Below are 20,070 nucleotides of genomic sequence, written 5' to 3' on the forward strand. Positions count from 1 at the left end.
TGCTGGATCAAAGGGTGTGCACAGTTTGATAGCTTTTTGAGCGTAGTTCCAAACTGCTCTCCAGAATGGCTGGATGTGTTCACAATTCCACCAACAACGTATCAATGTCCCAGTTTTCTCACATCCCCTCTGACATTCTGCGTTATCTTTCCTTGTCATTCTAGCCAATCTGACAGGTATATAGTAGTATCTCAGAGTTGTCTTAATTTGCATTTCTCTGAATAATAATGACTTGGAGCATCTTTTCATATGGCTAGAAATAGTTTCAATTTCTTCGTCTGAGAATTTTTTGTTCATATCTTTTGACCATTTATCAATTGGAGAATGGCTTGATTTCTTACAAATTAGAGTCAGTACTCTATATAATTTGGAAATGAGGCCTTTATCAGAACTTTTAATGTAAAAATGTTTTTTTTTTCCAGTTTATTGCTTCCCTTTTAATATTGTCTGCATTAGTTTTCTTTTATAAAACTTTTTAACTTAATATAATCAAAATTATCTCTTTTGTGATCAATAATGATCTCTAGTTATTCTTTTGTCACAAATTCCTTCTGGAGGTATATTTTTTGATTGCTTCAGATTTTATACCTGCTAGTAGTTACATGTGCTATCCATTGTTTATTCCTTGCTATATATTAACTATTTTTGTCTCTAATATAATTTTCTACACTATTTCTCCTACTCATTTCTTTGTATTGTGTTTCTGTCTTTGTACACTGTTCGTGTAACTCTTCCTTATTCTTTGATGGACTTTCAACTTTGATTTCCAAAAAATATTCTCTAATAATGCTGATATGTATATATATATATGTATGTACATATATATATATATACATATACATATATGTGTATATATATATATATATATGTGTGTGTGTGTGTGTGTGTGTGTGTGTGTGTGTGTGTGTAAGTGTTCAGCAAACATATGAAATAGCCAAGAGCTCAGTTAAGACTTAAATAGCAAGAAAAGCAAGAGCTGGATCACCTTTGGTAAATTATTAATGCTATAATGACATTCAGTGACTCATTGAAAGAATGAACCATCTTTTAAAAAGAAATACTTTTCAGGTCCTACACTATGTTATAATAACATTTTATGTTTATATAATAGTAAGTATAATATGTATATATTTGAAAATAATAAAATAATATAATATTGTTTATTTAAAATAATTATCATAAAATATTTTACAATTACATGTAAAAATAAATTTTGATATTAATTTTCTTTTTTTTAAGTTCCAAATTTTCCCTCATGGTCCTTTTCCTACTCCTTTTCTGAAGCAGCAAGCAATTTGATGTGTTAAACACATTCAATTATACAGAACATATTTTGATATATCATGTTGTGAAAAAAACATAAAGTAAAAGAAAATGCAAGTTCAAAAAAAGTACGTTTCGCTCAACATTCAGACTCCATCAATTCTTTCTCTGGAAATGATTAACATTTTTCATAACTAACTTAGAATTGCGTTGGAGTATTGTAATGCTGAGAATAGCTTAGTCATTTACAATGGATCATTGTGCAAGATTACTATTAGCATGTATACTATTTTCCTGGTTTACTCACATCATTCTTCATTAGTTTTTTCCAGGTTCTTCTGACGTCAGCCTACTTGATATTTCTAATAATACAATATTGTTTTACAATCAAATATAGATATTGTTAATCTTTTCCTCAGTTTATGGGCATCACTTCAATTTCCAATTCTTAGCCACCACAAAAAGCACTAATATATAAATTATTTTTGTAGAAATAGGGACTTTAAAATTCATTCTTTCTTTACTTATCTTTTTCTTTGTTTCTTTGTTCCTTTTTTGTCCTCTCTTCCTTTCATCCTTTCTTCTTTTCTTCTTTCCTTTCTTCCTTCCATTCTTCCTTGTTTCCTTCCCTCTTTCCTTCCTTCTTACCTGCCTCTCTGTGTGTGTCTCTGTTTCTGTCTCTCTCTGTGTATGTCTCTTTCTTTACCTCTTTGGGATACAAATGTAGCAGAAATATTGTTGAATCAGAATAATATGCATAATGTTGTAGCCCTTTGGGCATTTTCCCAAATTTTGCTCTAAAATAGTTGGATCAGTTCACAACTGTTTTTCATAAACTGATTTGAGTTGCCTCTAGTACAACATAAAGACAATCTAAATTTGGAAGAACAGTTAGAATCTCAGTTAAAAACAAACAAAACAAAATAAAAGCAAACAAATTCCTATTCATTTCTATTGGGGGGGGGCCCTCAGGAAAATGTCATAAAGATTTTGTTACTTAAGATTGAAAAATATTAATTTTTGCTGATGAAATTCACTTATTAATTCAAATTTATACCAAAACTATTGTCAGAAAAAAAAATTCAGCTGAGCTCATAAGATCTTGGTATCTTCATCAAATTTCACAACACTCACTTAAAATGATTTGGGCACTTGTAATCTAATGTTCCTGTCATATCCCATTATCATTGAGAGAATAATAGATTCTGAAAAATTATATTTATTTTTGAGGAGTTGAATTGCTCCAAAATCATAGAAATTCCCAAGTGGAGATTTGTTTTGGCCACTTAATAGTCTGTGCTACATATAAGGAATTTATTGAAAACATAGAGATAAACATGCTTTAGTACTTGAGAAATTTACCTGATTTAACAGTTTGCAAAATTTAGTTGTTATAAAGACCTCAAATAATGGATATTTATCAAAGTTTGATTAAGTATCCATTGTGTATTAACTAAGATTTCTTGGTAACTAATTAAATTATATATGCGCAAATCTTTAGAACTCACAGCCAGCTCATGCAAAACAATAAAAGAAGAAGTACAAGTGATCAACAACTATATGAAACAAATTATGTTGCTTTACTATTAATAAGAAAAATATAAGTTTAAAGAAGACTGAAGATTCACTTCTTAATAATTGGATCTATATAGATGACAAAAATGAAAGTAGCAATTGTTGGAAGGATGGTGAGAGAAATAGAACCTAATATATTTTTGATGTATCTGTAAATTTTTCCAAGCATGTTTAGGAAATAATTAAAAGTGCATAATAACAAAGTCAATGAACATTGAATGAAAAATGACTAAATTAAATATAGTGCATGAATATAATGAAATATACTAATCAAAGTGAAAAATATGAATACAGAAAAAGATATATTTTTTATTTTTTGTATTGTAGTAAGTTTATTTTTAATATAAATTGCTTTATGACTCATTTTGGGAGAGAAAAATCAGAACAAAAAAGGAAAAACTCTCAGAGAAATTAAAAAAAAAAAACAGAAAAAAGAAGTGAACATAGCATTAGATGATTTGCGTTGTCTCCTTAGATCTTTTTCTGGTTATAGAGGGCATTTTCTGTGCAGTCTATTAGGATTGCTTTGGATCATTTAATCTCTGAGAAGAACTAAGGCTTCCATAGTTGATCATTGCACATTCTTGCTGTTACTGTGTACAATGTATTCTCTGGTTTTCTTATTTCAGTCAGCATCAGTTCATGTAAATCTTTTCAAAAGATTTACATAAATTGATGTAAAATGTAGTAATACAAAACATTAATACTGAGTGTTGATAAATTATGAAAAACAAGCATGATTCTAAAGATGATGTATGAAAGGATATTTTATTCTTTGCAGTTTGGAAGTGCAAAAATTTGGAAATATTGCATGTTTTCAATTTTAATATCAATATTATTTTAATATTCAATATCAATATTTTAATATTAATAAATTTCACACTGGTTATTTTTCTCTTTCTTTAAGAAACAAAACAAAAAACAAAATACTTTTTAAATGTAATATGACTCTGTGAAGCAAGGAGAGGAATTGGGATCATTTAAGTGATATATAATCAGAAGTCCATAAAATTAATATTAAAATAGAAAATTATCTTTGAAATAACTAAGTGAAAAATATTTTTGATCCAGTTGTTGTTTTTGTTTAGTCATTCAGTTGTGTTCAAATCTACATGACTCAATGGACCATAGCATGCCAAAACTTGTCAAAAGGGCTTTCTTAGAAAGGAGGCTGGAGCACTGACAAAAAGAAATTAAATGACTTGTCCAAATTCACACAGCAAATTTCTGAGGCTAGATTTGAATTTAGCTGAGTCCAGGGATCCACTGGGACATTGTAATTTAGACAACACTAAATAATTTTTAATAGTTTCTCCATGAATTTGTCCCAAAGATCTCAAAGTCAAAGATAAAGTACTTGTATTTACAGAACTAATTATAGCAACTCCTTGTGGCAGCAAAGAATTCAACATGGTAGGTACCTTTTAATTGAGTAATATGGACAAATTATATTATATAAATATGTAAGTGATAAATGACAAAAAATGAATTCAAACAAAGGTAGGAAAAAATTTGTAATAACATGAAAAATGAAATGAGGATCAGCAGATCAATTCATATAATTATTGTATATTTCAACAAAGGTAATATTGTATTTTTTTCAAATTACATGTAAAAACAACTTTTAACATTTATTTTTTTCTTTTATTTTGAGTTCCACATTCTCTGACTCCCTCCTTCCCCTGCTCTTTCTATGAGACAAGCAATTTTATATATGTGTTATATCATATATATGTGAAATGAGACATTTATCAGAGAAACTTGCAAGTTTTTTTTATCCATATATACAATTACTATGTATTCCTGTTATATTCCCCCCTTTTTCCCACTCACTTTCTCCTTTCCTTCTGTCAATCCTCAAAAAAGTTTTAGTTCTCTCATTTCCTCCAATTTTCCTTCCATTCTCTCAGCTATTTCCTTTTCTTATTCCTTTTCCCCTTACACTTTACTGAACAATTAAATAAATTTCTACATGTAATTTGCATGTCCATGCTATTTCTGGTTTGAGTCACTTCTACAAAAAGTAAATAAGGCAAGTGCTACTATCCTCCATCTATCTCTCCACTGTAAAATCTCTTTCAAATTTTTATTTGAGATAATTCTTCACATTCTAGCTCTACCTTTACTCTTCTTCTATACATTCCTCTTATTTATTTTAGTTTAGATATCATTCAAATATTTGAATCACACATGTGTCCTCTGTGTATTCTTATAAAGAGAAAGTTCTTTAGAAATTACAAATATCAAAGAATTTAGTGCTATTAAAGACCTTATAAATTTCCTATGCTTCTTTTAAGTTTTGCATTTGAAAATCAAATTTTCTATTCAGGTCTGCTTTTTTTTTTTTTTTTTTTCATCAGAAATATTTCATCCCTCTCATTAAATACTCATCTCTTTTCTGAAGAAATATACACAGTTCTGGTAAAAAACATTATTTTTAGTTGTAATTCTAGCTCCTTTGCCTTCGATGTCATATTCTAAACTCTCTGATCCTTTAAATTGGAAGCTGCTAAATCTGGAGCTATCTTAAATGTGATATCATGATATTTGTATTGTTTCTTTCTGGCTGCTTAAAATATTTTCACCTTGACCCAAGAGCTCTGGAAATTGGCTATAATATCCCTGGAAGTTTTCGTTTTGGGATCTCTTTCAGAGGTTATCAATTTTTTTTTCTATTTCTATTTTACCTTTTGATTGTAGAATATCAGGGCATTTTTTCCTTGATAATTTCTTGAAAGTTGATATCTTGGGCCTTTTTTTTTTTTTAAAGTATTGCTTTTAATTTAAAGTCTGTTAATTTTTGAATGATCTCTCTTTTACCTATTTTTCTAGGTCAATTGTTTTATCTAATAGGATTACAATTTTTTTTCCTTTCTTTTGATTTTTGTTTTGTTGTTTCCTGATGTCTCATGGAATCTTAGCTTCTACATAACAAATTGTTATTATTATGGGATTATTTTCTTCAGTGGGATTTAGTACCTTATTGCAACTTAACCAATTTCATTTTTAGGAGTTTTTTTTTTTTTTTTCAGTGAATTTATTCATATCTTTTCCCATTTGTTCAACTCTTCTTTTTAACCCATTCTTCTTTTCAGGGTCTTTTTTTCCCCTCTTTTTTTCTACTTGTCCTATTCTGTTTTTAACGTATTATTGTCTTCATTTTTTGTGCCTCCACACAACTCACATTTTTTAATCCAATTTTTCCTCTCTCTTATTTTTTAAACTCTTACTTTTTTTTTTTATTCTTGAGACCAACTCTATTTTTCTTTGAGGCTTTAAATATATCAGTTTTGGCTTTGTTGTCATCTTCTGAATTTATGGTTTTGATCTTCTTTGTCTCCATAGTAATTCTCTCTGGTAAGGTTTTTTTTTTTTTTTTTTTTTTTAATTATTGCTCATATTTTAAGCCTAATTCTTGACTTTTAATTTTATATTAATGTTGCCTTATGTTACTGAGTTGGAAGCAGCACTGTTCTAATGTATAAGTGTTTTATGCAGGTGCTTTTAGAGCTTTTTCTGTAATATCTACAAATTTTTAGTTATTCTGATCTAAGGAGAGGTGTGTTTACCACTCTTCTTTTCTGTGCTCTGGTTTGTGAATAACCATAAGCAATTTTTTCTGCCCTTGAACTATGGAACCATGCTTCCATATACCTTCAGATCTCATTGTGTGTGTGTGTGTGTGTGTGTGTGTGTGTGTGTGTGTGTGTGTGTTTAAGGGGGGAGGGAGGGTAGTATATAAAATATCCAGTTCCAGGTGAGTTTATGTTTGTGAATGCCTTGCTTATTTCATATTAAAAGCTATTTCCATTTGGTGTTGAGCTGCAAACATCAATATAATGACAGGGATTTTAGAAAACATACCTAAGAACCAGATAGTATCATTAAAAACTTTCTCAATGTGTGGGAAAAGGTGAAGAACTTACAGATTCTAAAGTAGATCAAGCCTTATAGGCCTCAGTTTCGGTTTCTCCGAAGTTACATGATTTTAGATAAGGCCTGGACTACGTGGCTGAAGAAGCTGTATATCACCTTGCCTACTACATTCCACTGACCAACTAGGGGAACAGTAGATTTATGTGACCAATCACAACATATAGAGGGTGGGATTTTGGATATTCTTTGTCTAAAATGTATAAAAGCTGTAAGCATTTTCAAGGCTCTGGCCCTATCCTGCTGTGAAATTTTGCTCAGGGTCCGCTTCTCGAGATTCTAATAAATAATTCTGCTTTCTATGAGTGATCTCTGTAGAAGTCAATTTGGGTAGGTCTTTTTGCCCCAAACCAGTTGGGGGCTCTCTGGGATGGGGTCTTTGGGGGAGATGGCTGTGTGCACCCTGAACAGGGACAGGCGCCCACGGAGCAGTTTTCTCCATGGTCTCTGGCTCTTAGACAATGACCAAAGGCAGGGGTACTCAGTGGAACGCAGAATTGAAGAGATTAGACAATAGACAAGTCCTGACTGCTGGCACAGTCTAGAAGATCTACAAGTAGCTCGAGAGGTAAGCCTGAGTCGAAGCCTGGGGGTCTATTGGCCAAGGGAGAGACAAGCTCTCTAAAAGACCTGGAGGACTGCTCAGACCCCAAGGAAAGGGCTTTCGAGAGCGCTCTCTGGTGACTGTTGGTGTGAGGGTGACCTATACCGGTACTGATCGCAGTCCAAAGTTGTATGTCAGGACAAGATGCAGGGAATTCTGACCGATTGTCCCCTTGGGAGTCAGTTAAATAATTGGGACAATGTACCGAAGTACAAAGAGAAAAGTCAAAAGAAGTTAATTAAATACTGCTGTTTTGCTCTGGGAGGACCTTCCCCGAAAATCTGGACTGGGTTCAGGGTGGTAGAAGCAGTCCATGAATTTATTAGGACGTTGACGTTAATTAGGGAATTGAAGAAAAATAGAGCTCTGTGTCTGTCTGTGTGTGTATGTTTGTCTGCTTTGCATTCTGTTCTGTGTTAAAAGTTAGCAAGTTCATAAGAGATAAGAATTCAGCCTCTGTGTTGTATGCTTGGAAAAATATCAGGCTGAATTGTTGGGGGGAAGAGGGAAAGAAGGGGAAAAATAAGAACATAGATTGAAAGTCTGGAAAGTTTTGAGAAAATAGAAGAACAGTAGCGATCACTCCTGTAAACAAGGAACCTGTTATCAGGACTCAGTCAGAAAAAAAAAAAAAAAAAAAAAATTAAGGTAAAGCAGGGATTGGTGCCTAACTCTTTCCTGGCTTACTAAAGAAAAGAACTTTGAATGGAATATCTAGGTAGATTTTAGGAAACTTCACAAACTAAAGTACTGGTTAATTTTAAAATAACTTTAAATTGGTATGTGGGTTAAGATTGGAAATAAGAGGTTGCAGATATGGGAAGGGAGGAATGAACACGGGAGCACTCTGACCTGTTAGACCTGTGGGAAAACTAGGCATACTTCCAAAAAAAAAACCAACAAAACATTTTTTTCCCCAGGAGAAGAAAGAAAAATCATTATTAGCAAGTTTGCTTTCACGGAATTAGAGAACAGAAAGTTTAGGAAGGCTAAACTGGGTAATTGTCTACAATATTTGATTAAGAGTTTTGGGAACTTACTATATTTTAAAGAGGTGTTATAATTTTGAAATTGAAATAAAATTGAAATTGGGATAATTTTGAAATAATTTTATTGTTGCCTTGCACATGTTAGGTTTATTAAGAGGATAAAATCTTAAGAATTATTTGAATATTGTGGTCTTTACAACCGAAGAGAAAAACTTTTTTTTTTTTTTTTGCCTTATTGTTTGGTTGGACTTCAAATTAAATTAGAGGTTATTAAACAAAATGCCAGTAGCTTACCTTGAGAAGGGGTCATGTTTGTATCTCCCTACTTAAATGGCATATTGCTTTTTTAAAATATTGAGTAATTTGTAAACTATATTATGAGTTTTATGAAATTTGGTTCAAACTTAATTGTGAATCTTGAAGTTTAAAGTTGTTTTTTTTTAAGGTGATTTAAAGACAAGGGACAAGAGAGATTGATTTACAAAAGCAATTATTGGTTTGGGAGTGTTTAAAGTCTGTTGGAGAAGGTTTGAGCAAGTAGGCATTGGGAGGAGAGAGACAGAGAGATGGGACAGGAGAATGAAGGTGATTTAAGAAGGATTGATTAGTGGGAGCAAATGATTTCAAGAAGAAATTAATGGGAAAAAGAAGGAATTGGTTGGAAAGGATAGTTACAGAGAGATGGCTGTGAGATGGCATGTGTTTCTGCAGGGGGAGAGCAGTAGTGGAAAAGTGTAGCCCCTTTTGGCTGAAGAAAGCAAACTCATTTAAAGGGATACACTGCTCTTATAAGATGCTAATTGATTGAACATTTGTTTCTTTAGATACATAATGGTTTTTGTGTTTAAAGAATATGATCAGAAATGTGATATATAGTTTGGAAGAGCTATTTCAAAAAAGTTTAATTGATGTTTTTAAGAACTTTTCAGGGTCTTTTATGTAAAAATAGGAAGTTTTAATTAATTGTATTGATCCAATAATTTAAAGGGACTCCAAGCATAATAGTTTTTGCCTCTGTCCTTTTGAAAATGTTTTTGTTATGGACAATATGTAGTTTGGGATTTTTCTGCGTATTGGGTATTAAAAAAAAAAAGCAAAATGATTAATATAATATTCAATTTATGGAACATCTACTTGGGTATATAAGAATTGTGTTAATATTCTGGCATAAATTTCTTATTGTTAAAAGTCTTATAATATGTAGATGATCTTCTTGTGGCAGAAAGGAAAAAGAGTGACCTTGTCCAAGTCAATATCAATTTGTTAAATTATTTAGGAACACAGGGACTGAGAATTTCTTAAGACAAATTGCAATTTGTGAAATGTGAGGTAAAATATTTAAGTCATTGTATAAGTGAAGGGGAAAAGAAATTGGATCCTGTAAATTACTTGAGGGAAAGAATGGAAACAGTAAAGGTAAGGGATTGGCACACAGGGCATTGGTCACTGAAATTTTGACTAATCTTATGTTACCTAAGAACGTTGTAGTGATTCATATGCAGGGGCACCAAAGAGGAAATTTCTGACAAGGGGAAAGTGCTTTGTGGATGAGGAGGCAAAATGGGCTGGAGAAGAGGAACCTGTAAGTACAGAGGAGATGATGCTGCTGATTCTGGCATTTCTGCCTCCAAAGCCTCTACCTTCCCTTACCCCAGAAGAGAAGCAGGAAACCCAAAGCCTTGGTGCTCAGGAGGATAAAGAGGGGCACTGGCTCCTCCCTGACGGCAGAGAGGTACTGACCACAGCAGGTATGGGACAAGTACTCCCACATTACATCAGGGCAGTCCTTGGGGTGTCCAAGACCTGTGTGATGTGGTGCTGACTAAGTTTGTGGCACTGGCTTGTACACAATAGCAGGTAACTGGTCAGCGGGTGCCCTGTTTATCAGAGGATGAATAGAGTAGCCCAATGACAAGTCCAAAAAGAAGAAAGGCTCCTGGTGTCAGGCCTTTCCAAAGCATTCAAGTGGACTTTACCAAGCTGCCCTCAGTGGGGCGTCTCAAATACCTGTTGGTCTTAGTGGACCATCTGACCTCATGGGTGGACGCCTTTCCCCTTGCCTGGGCAACTGCCTCGGCAGTCGTAAAAGATATGCTCCTTGAGTGTTTGGAACAAAAAGACTTACCCAAATTGACCACTACAGAGATCACTCATAGAAAGCAGAATTATTTATTAGAATCTCGAGAAGCGGACCCCATCCTGGTCTGTGAGCAAAATTTCACAGCAGGATAGGGCCAGAGCCTTGAAAATGCTTACAGCTTTTATACATTTCAGACAAAGAACCTCCAAAATCCCACCCTCTATATGTTGTGATTGGTCACATAAATCTACTGTTTCCCTAGTTGGTCAGTGGAATGTAGTAGACAAGATGATATACAGCTTCTTCAGCCACGTAGTCCAGACTTCAGAGAAGCTGAAACTGAGGCCTATAAGGCTTGATCTACTTTAGAATCTGTAAGTTCTTCACCTTTTTCCACACATCAACATCCATATTAAATAGAAGAATATTAGATAGTATGGTGCTGATTTCTACTTTAAAGATCACTCCTCTCCTTGCCGCTTATTAGGAGTAAAGATTTATTATTCATTTATCTGTCTAATTTACTCCCTGTTGTTAGAAATACACTCTCAATACTGAAAATCATATATTAAGGAAAATTTAGGAATCTTAAGGAATCATTTTAATGTTTCTGGCCAGAAGCAGGCTCCCCTCCTCTTTGGGAAGAACAAGCACTGAGCACAGAAGTGAGAGAGGCTTTCTAGTTCTTAGTTTGACACAGTCCCTCCCTTCAGAGACCAGATTGATTGTTCCCTTCCAATTTGCAATCTTTCTGATATCCCCACTACATGTTTTCCCCTAAATGTGTATAAATATTTTCCTCCTCTCTCATCATATAAAACATGTTGAAAAATGGCACAACTTCTCCAACAAGAGTATGTTGTTTAATATTCAATTAGCCTATTAGGCAAATGGAACAGTGACATGGTCAAGTCAGGTCATTGACCCCAACTAGTTTGGATTGGATTGGCTATTTTCTTAAATTTGTGTTTTTTTTCAAAACCACAAGACTCTTTTTGATTGGCTGAACCCACTTTTCCCTTCCTAGCTTCCCAATTCCTTGTTTGCTCAAGGCTTCTAATAATCATTCAATTGTTCTGTGGATTCTTAATTTTCCTTAATCATTCACATTCTGAAAACCTCTTGATCAGTGGTACCCACTACCCTGCACTACCTTGAAGCTTCAATCATCTGTGGAAACCCAACTTTTTAGCATTTTTCACACTGTCTCCCCTTGTTTTTTCCCTAAATAAAGGGAAATGAAAAGAATAAAGGCATATTTTATGCTTGTTTTGAGTTTCTGAAAAAAGCAGCCTGCACTTTTAAATTATCTCTTCACATGGTATTATTTTAAGTTTTTTTTTTTTTTATTTGTGTTTAACATTGTATTTTTAGATATGAATATCTGCCAATTTTATTTACCTAAATGTAAACAGGAAGAATCAAACTGGATGGGAAGAAGAATCAAATTATTGAGATATTTTTAAATCTAATTTGGATTTTGTGGGTGGGAAATCACTAGAAGTTTGACCTATATATTTAATTGAGATTACAATGCTTTTGAAATGTAGCCATTATTCTGATCTTACTCTCCTAATGCAGTGCTAACTAGATTTCTCCTCAGGGTTCTAGGGGCACCCCTAAGGGCTTAGAGTTGTCTCTTTGGTAATACTATTAATTTGAGTTTCTATTTTGCTTTGCTTCTCTCACTGTTAGCTAATAGCAATTAACATTTCACTTCAATCGAGCCAATTAATGTGTTAGTTTTTTATAGAAGGAAATTTACTTCATAAATATAGCAACACAGATATATTGGTAAATTTCTCCCCTAAGACTTGAGGAAAACAATCTTTCCTCTCTGAGGATGGTGAACTCAGACTTAAAGTATTGATCCTTTTGGGTTCATGTCCAAATGCTAGTAATGTTAGTGAATTAGTCTCACTACTGCTTTTCTGTGTATTGAAGAACATTTCTCAGGGAAATTTGATGCTGAACTTGCTGGCAAAAAAAAAAAAATCCATCATCAACTCTGATCCCAGATTTTCTTGTGATTCACTCTTCTAACTTTTCAAATCTCATGATACCACACTTATCAACAATCTCCTATTCCAAAAGTAAAGAACAAATATCATTATAAAGGAGATCCCCAAAAATTTGGGGTTCTAGACTGGTGTTGAGGGATGTCTCAAAAGAATTTGCAAGCTCAGAACTATCTTCATATTAAGGTATACATTTTATTCTAATTGTAAGGCCAATTAAAGTGGGGTAAATTTCAAAAGAATTTAGCAAAGATCCAGGAGCAAGAAGAAAAATTTATAGGAAAAAGTGAGAGATACCAGGTGCTTGATGTCAGTGATATGCTAATTTTATGGCATAGAGGTAGATTTGAGAAGTGGTCTAGTTTGCACCTCATTAGTGTCCAAAAACCTCCTTACTGCTGACCAACAGATTTTTGTTATCTGTCAGCCAGCAATGTTTGTGGAAGTACAGTACTCCTGAGGTCAGGTGACCTTAGGGTTCTTTTTACATCTACCCTAGAAGATGCACTCCATGAAAAGTATCGGGGTATTTATTCAAGGGTTATCTACTGGCTACCCTAAAATAGGGAGTGATTTATCACCCATCTCATTGTTTCTCTTTTAGGCAGAGCAGAGCCAAAAAGAAAGGGGTCAACTCCAAAGACCAGCTCAGACTAAATAGGTCATTGTTTTGGCCCTGATTGTCTCTGAGTGAACAACAGTTATTTCTGTTTTAGCCAGAAACAGAAGAAGAGCAGAAGCCTGCTCTTCCTCTGCAAGATTAGATTTTATTTTTCACAGTAAAAGAGGGCATTCTTTTCTTTAATTCTTATCTAGTCTTAATCACTGAGTGGCCTTGCCTCCTCAAAAGGGGATCTGTTAAAAAAAAAAAACCCAAAAAAACAAAAAAACAAACCAAAAAAAAAAAAAAAAAAAAAACTTAAAATAGGCTAAATTCTTCTACTACATCCAGGGCCATCTATAATCCTTCTGATCTATAATCTTGTCACTCAACCCAGATACCTTTGGAGGAGAGAATAAGGCTGGTGATCTTACACAATCCACCTTCACTTAAATCCAACTCAGTTGCATATCACAGCATCACTTCCCTGATGTCTTAGTCTTCTTTGAGAATGAAAGGCAAGAAACAACCACAACAGGTTTTATAGAATTATAATTCTGGAAATTATAGAATGCCTCTTCATGTCATTTCCATTACATGTGAATATTCTTCTCTGAAAGGATATTCCTCAACCACTTCCATGTGGGAAATTATATTAGATAAGAATGCTGATGATTCCTTATGACCTCCCCCTTCTTCATTCCAATTATGCCCTTTTAATAAAAGGGATCAAATAGAGAAGCAAAATAAACTAATAGAGCCTCAGGGAAACTGTTTTTGATCCTTTATGTATACTCAAAATGAAGACAGTCAATTTGATTTCACTGTGAGTTCAGAGACCAGATGAATGAACTTGTCATCAGTTTTTCAGTGGGAGCAGAGAGATTATTCGAGGACAATAAACAAAGTTGTTTTGTGTTAGAGGTACTGGATTACATCAAACTGATTCAAGTGCTTAAGAAGCTAGTATGGTTATTCCTGGAACTGATCTATAGATTTTCAATAACAATTGTGATAGCTGCAGTCCTTTCTAAGGAATAACAGAGGGCTAGCTAACACAGAAAACAATAAATACACTTATAATTAAGTAAACTAGCATGTAGCTAGTTTTATATTATAGTTATTAGTCTTTTGGAAGATTAGTTTAAAGACTACTTTTCTTCAAAGACATAAAGACAAGTAAGATATGGAATGATTCATTAGCCTAATGGCACTAAAATAACCTAATGGCACTAAAGATGTGTTAAATAATGAAACTGGTGGACCATGATAATTTAAAGCTTAGTTCTAAGTTGAGTTATCAAGATTTATGGCATCCTTTAGCAAAACCAGGAAAACAAATACCAGATGTTAAAAACTGTTCATTAAATACTGCCAAATCAAATCATATATTTGAATCAAAAATGATCCATAGCTCAATAAGTAAAACTTTGGGAGAAAAAGAAAATTGAAAAGAATAGGACCAAATCCAATAAAATTGAACATGATTTAGTTTCCTTTTTTTCAGACTAGAACAATGGGGATGTAACAGTAAATGATGCTAGTCCCATCCCTTACACAGATAAATTGTTTCAAGATGTGGCTCACATACTATATTCTACATGATACTTTCTTGATTGCCTTAACTGCTAATATCAAGCCTTTCAAATCATTTCCAATTTTTTATCTCCAAAATAATGTTATATATATTTATGTACATATTTATTACATTCCATCATTAGAATAGAAGTTCTATGCAAGTAAGGATTGTTTCATTCTTAATATTTTTTATCCCCAGCACATATTAGAGTGAGAGATGTGATATTTCTCATAAATGCTTATAGAGTGAATTATTATTATTTCCTGACATTTCCAGTTATTCTCTGATAGATCCCCAACTCCCCACCCCCGCCCAGTTCATGTGTAAAAAATGTGTTGAGATATGTGTGTGTGTGTGTGTATGTATTTCTCCCCCACCCTACAAATGAGTGCTTATGCCTACATAAATATGCAAAATAATTCTAACAATACTTTATATTAGGCATTTATCATAGAAATTTGTTGTAACTTTTCCCAAGTTCAGTATTTCACTTCTAAGTATATTGATTTTTCTTATGCACAATTTTAGATTTTTATAGTAAAACAATCCATATTATCTTTTATTATCATTAATATCAATTATCCAGGAAGTCTTCAAATATCCAAGTATTCTAAATTGTTTTTTAATTTATTTTAATTATATATGAAAAAATTTATCATTCATTTTTGAATTCCAAATTACCTCCCTACCATTCTTCTTTTTCCTGTCCTTGAGAAGGAAAGTAAATTTATATGTATGACACATGTACAGTTTTGTAAAACATATTTCCATTTTAACCATGGTGGAAAAGAAAAAAAAAACACAAGAAAAATATACAAAGTTTAAAAAAAAAGAAAGAAGAAGAAGAGAGATTACAGGTCTGAAGCTTTCCAATACACTACTGGAGGATAACCGAGGACAACTATAAATATTATTGAATCAGCTGGACAAAACCCAGCACAAAGTGCAGTTGTGGATATATCTGGTGAAGAACAAAATGTCAATTCTATAAAGAATAATATTACATAAGAATCTGGAATGTGAGATTTATGAATTAAGATAAGTTTTATGGGATCAAACAGAAAATGAAAAAGTTATAAAACTTGACATTTTGGATAGCAGTGAACTTAAATGAATTAGACTGGATAAATTCTTTAGGTTATTTCTAAGATACTAAGAGGAAAAAAAATGAAAAGAAATGGAATAGCCCTTAAAGTTAATAAAAGCATAAGAAAAAAATGAAGGGAAAAGAAAAAGAGCATAATGATTATCTGGTGAGTCTTTACAAATACCTGGGGAAAGAAGAAAAATACAAACTAAAGAGTGAGGGGAAGAAAGGGTATACTAAACTGAATGTATACTTCCAGAGATTAGCAAGGGAATGTGAGGTTTTCTTAAATGAGCAGTGCAAAAAACAAAACAAACAAAACAAGAAAAACAAATAGTAGATAGGGAAATACAAGAGATTTCTTCAAAATAATAAAGAGATATCAAGTAAATGTTTATACAAAAAAGTGCATAATAAACACACAAAAAATTGTAGAGATTTAACAGAAGAGAAGAAGATTAAGAAAAGGTATCAAGAATACACAAAAGAACAGCATAAGAAAGATTTTAACATTGTCAATATCCACAATAGTGTGACTAACGATCTAGAGCCAAACAATTTGGAGTATAAAGTTAAGTGTGCCTTAGAAAGCATTGCTAACAATAACACTAGTCGAAGTGATGGAATTCCTGCTGAGTTATTTAAAATCTTAAATGATGATCCTGGCAAAATAGTGCACTTAACATGCTCGCAAATTTGGTAAACTCAACAATGGTCAATGAAATGGAAAAGATCAGTTTATGTCCCAATTGTAAAGAAAAGCAGTGTTAATGTATGTTCAAATTACTGAATAATTAAATGCATTTCACATGCCAACAAGATTAAGATTCTGCAAGTTAGGTTTCAGCAAAATATAAATCAAGAATTACCAAAAGAGTAGACATTTTTTAAAAGTAGAGAAACTAAAGACAAAATTGTCAATATTTACTGGATTATGGAGTAATCCTTAGTTTTTTTTAAACTAAGGGAGCTCTAGAAAAAATTAAATCTACTCTTGCTTCCTAAGTAAATTTAAGCCTTTGTATGGATCACAACAGTGTGTCAAATCCTCAAAAAGACAGGAGTATTCCATCTCTGATTCATCTCCTCAGGAATCTGTATGAAGACAGTGAAGCAATTGTTTTAACCAAATAAGAAGCAAGCATTTGGTTTTAGAGTGGAAAAAAAGTACAACAAGGCTATAGGTTTTCACTTTCTTTATTTAACTTAAATGTACAATACATCATGTAAGGTGCCAAACTGTATGTATCAAAAATTGGAATTAAGATTGCCAAAAGAAATATCAAGTCTCAGATATGCAGATGATACCATTCTGATATTAGAAAATAAAGAAAATTTAAGAAGCCTCTTGATGAGGGTGAAAGAGAAAAGTAAAAATACTGATATGAAGCTTAACATTAAAAAAATACAACCACCATCTTAAGATCTTGACAACTGCCTCATCACTTTCTGAAAAATAGAGGTAAAAGAAATGGAAGCAGTGTCAGATTTTCTTTGTGTGCTTGAGCTCAGAGATCACCGTAGGTGACATCTGTAGCCATGGAAAGAAAATACACTGGCTCCTTACAAGGAAAACTATGACAAATCTTCACATTAAGAAGGGGAAAATATCACCTTGACTAAAAAAAAGCCCATGTAATCAAATTTATATTTGTTTGTTTGTTTTCAAATAGCAATGCTTTGCTGTTAGAGTTTGATTAACATTACACAATAGATCATTTTTAATTGTGATTCTAGAGAAGACTTTTCAGAATTCTTTGAAAAAGAAGAAGATCAAATCAATCAAAATTATTTAATTATTTTCTTTAAAATTAATTCAGATCACTGGGAGGTCAAATATTAAAACTAAAGCTGAACTACTTTGATCACATAATGACAAGATAGGATTCACTGGAAAAGATCCTGATATTCAGAAAGATTGAAGGTAAAAAGAAAAAAAAAAGGATGGAAGAGGATAAGGATAGATGATGTCATAGAAACAACATGAACTTAGACTTTAAGAGTGGAAAATAGAAGAGATTAGTGCTTTATAAGTCTATGGGATCACAAAAAATCAGACATGAAAACATGAACAATAACAAATGCTCATCTATCTCACTTGGATTGTCAGATTTATTGGCATATCATTGAGCAAAATAACTTCTAATAATTTTGATTTTATCTTCCTTGGTAGTTAATTGAACTTTTTCACTTTTGATACTAGCAATTTTGTTTTCTTCTTTCTTTTTTATAATCAGTTTATCCAGTGCTTTCCCTTTTTTTTTCAAACAAAACCTGCTCCTAATTTTATTGAATAGTGTGACAATTTTCTTACTTCCAATTTTATTAATCTCTCCTTTTATATTCAAGATATGTAATTTGGTGTTTAATTCAGGATTTTTTAAAATTGCCTCTTAAAGTTTTTTTTTTTTTAGTTGCATATTCAATTAGTTGCATATCCCATTTGCTGTTTTGCCATTTTATTGGTATAAACATTTAGAGTGATAAATTTCCACTAAGTATTGGTTTTGTCTCATTCCTTTAGTTTTAATGTGTTTTCTCATTGTTTTTATTCTCTTTAATGAAATATTGATTGTTTCCATAATTTGTTCTTTGACCTCATTTTTTAGGTTTTGATTACTTAATTTCCAAAGAATTTAGAATGGATGTATCCATCTAATATAATTTTATTATATTATTATCTGAAATGGATATCTTAAATATTTTACTTTTCTTCATTACTGTCAGGTTTTTATACTCTAATACATAGCTAATTTTTTGGTAAGGTGCCATGTGCTGAGGAGAAAGGGGGATATTCTATTCTATTCCCATTGGATTTCTTTTGGATATATATTGTATCTTACTTTCCAAAAATTCTATTGCTCTCTTTGACTTCTTTCTTAAATATTTTATGTCTAGATTATCTAGTTCTGAGAGGAAAAAGTTGCATCCATTGAAGCTTTTCATGTCATGAAATGAAATAGCGTTGAGCTGATAAAAGATGACTCAGGAAATAGCCTTGTTTAACATTGGTTGTTATATATGGTGTAAATGCAAAGAAAATGGAGGTAAAGCAGTTAGAATTAAAAAATAAATAAATAAAACCATACAACTCAATAACAGGGATAGTAGAGAAATGACTGAAGGGTTTTTTTTGCACTATTTTTGGATAGATACTATAAAATTTCAGTGTGTGAAGGGTTTGAGAGTTGTTTTAAGAACTAATTTTTTTTCATATTCTTTGATGATGTATCTATTAAGTAATGACTATCTATGTATCTATTTATCATCTATTTATACACACACACACATATATATACACATAGGCATATAAACATGAACATAAACTATATGCATGTATACATACATGTGTAAGTATATGATACATACAGACAAATGAATGGATATGTCCATGTCTATAGATGCATATATGTCTATACATAACACATATACATGTATATTATATGTATATATTAGATGTTCAGCCTTCATCAGAGAAATTTCATAAAAAGTCTTTTTTTCACTTTTCTTTACTTCTATTATACATTTGTCTCTATAGAAGCTTTTCCACTTATTATAAATCAAGGTATCTATTTTCTTACTGTATTGTCACTGTTATTGTTGTTCAGTCTTTTTACTTATGTCCAACTCTCTTTGTGAACCCATTTGGAATTTTCTTGGTAAAGATTCTGAAGTGATGTATTAGTCTCCTCTCATTTTACTAATGAGGAACTAAGACAAACAGGATTAAGTGATTTACCCAAGGTAATATAGCTAGTATGTGTCTGAGGTCAGAATCAAACTCAAGAACATGAGTCTTCCTGATTCCAGATCCAGCACTCTAGTCATTGCTCCTCTTAGCTGTTATCTATTTTATTTTTAAAATTATCTTTATTGTTTCTGAGGTAAAGAATAGATTTTCCATAGCTGTGAGAGACATATGATCTGTTTCTCTTAAAAAAGGCAAAAAAATAGCCTAATCATTAATGTTAATTTTGTGTTTCCTTTTAGAATGTATTGTTGAATGTAATTTAAAGTATTGGTCTAAGTTTAATTTCATCCAAACTATTTTTCAATTTTTTTCAGCAACTTTTATCACATAAGGAGAAGTTTTTCTATGGGTAATTTGTATTCTCTACTTTGCAACATACTGAGTTGAGTTCAATTTATGATTCTCACTTGTCTAGTATGTTCCACTGATCCACCTATCTAATTTGAGACAATTATCAGATGGTTTTTACGACTACTATATTATAATATACTTGAATCTAGAACTGTTATTTCTCTTTCATCTGAATTCTTTTCATCATCTCCCTTCAAATTCTATCCCTTTTGTTGTTGTTTTTTTTTTTAATTGAATTT

This window comes from Antechinus flavipes, chromosome 1 (assembly GCF_016432865.1).
Source record: "Antechinus flavipes isolate AdamAnt ecotype Samford, QLD, Australia chromosome 1, AdamAnt_v2, whole genome shotgun sequence".
Lineage (NCBI taxonomy): Eukaryota > Metazoa > Chordata > Mammalia > Dasyuromorphia > Dasyuridae > Antechinus > Antechinus flavipes.